Genomic DNA, 1,028 nt, shown 5'->3' with positions numbered 1-1,028 from the left:
GGGAGCACTTCTAGTATTGTATTCATTTGTTGAAATATTTCCATGTGTATAGCATCAGTTCCTAGGAGCTTGTTTTTGCCAATGCCTTCACTGCAGCCTGACTTCTTCCTTCAGCATCATTGGTCCTTGACATGTGCTAGCTCCTGAAATATCTGAGCATCCCCTAAAAGAGAAGAGGGTTGTTCTCATCCTGAATTTTAATTCGCAGTTACTGAAGGCAAGGAAGAGGAACCCTGGTGGCATAGTGGTCCCGCTTTGCAATGCGATCCTCAAGGTCCACAGTTCAAAACCAGCAGCTGTTGCGCAGGAGAACGAGAGTAGTGTATGGGCTCCTTTCTCAATGACCACATCGGTGTTCAGTTACCGCCTTTCCCTCAAGTCTCCTTTCTCCTCCTGAGTAGACCAGGAAGCTAGTGATCCAAAATTTCACATAGTCTTCCTAGCCTGTTCATACCCCAGCCAAGCTTTTGACATTCAAAAGTCAACAATTGGACTTGTTCTACTTTGTTCTCTCTACTAGGAATAGGCTTTGCATGCCCATTGATGAACAGAGCATCCTCCAAATTGCATGATGACTTGGAGGAACAGACAGAAAGGGCAAGAATGCCCAGCTAACTCATGAGCATGCCTACAACATGGGCTTTGTCTACAGCTTGGTCAAACTTTGTCTAACGCTTGAAAGCAGAGCAAAAGGTCAAGCCCAATGCCAGGAGCGAGCAAACCCTCTAAGGTACAAAACAAGGAGGAAGAGAAAAAAAGAAGACGGGTTTTGATGAAATGTTTTCTACAGGCTATGTTCTAGGTAGTCTCTCTGCATTTTATGTCATTTAAGTTTCCTGAATTCCTTTGAGTGAGGGATCACAGCTAACTCATAAAGAAGGAAAATGAAAACTAAGGAGGTTAAATAACTTCCTCCAAATTGCACGATGACTCAGAGGAACGGCCAGAATTTGAACTGATTTCAAGGCAGGGAATCTTCCGCTACACTGAGGTTTGATTGTATCCTAACCAGATTCTATAGCCATGTG

This window comes from Echinops telfairi, unplaced genomic scaffold, assembly GCF_000313985.2.
Source record: "Echinops telfairi isolate 266 unplaced genomic scaffold, ASM31398v2 ScPeMD7_4;HRSCAF=17, whole genome shotgun sequence".
Lineage (NCBI taxonomy): Eukaryota > Metazoa > Chordata > Mammalia > Afrosoricida > Tenrecidae > Echinops > Echinops telfairi.
The sequence above is the reverse complement of the archived record's forward strand: the minus strand, read 5'-3'. Positions refer to the sequence as shown.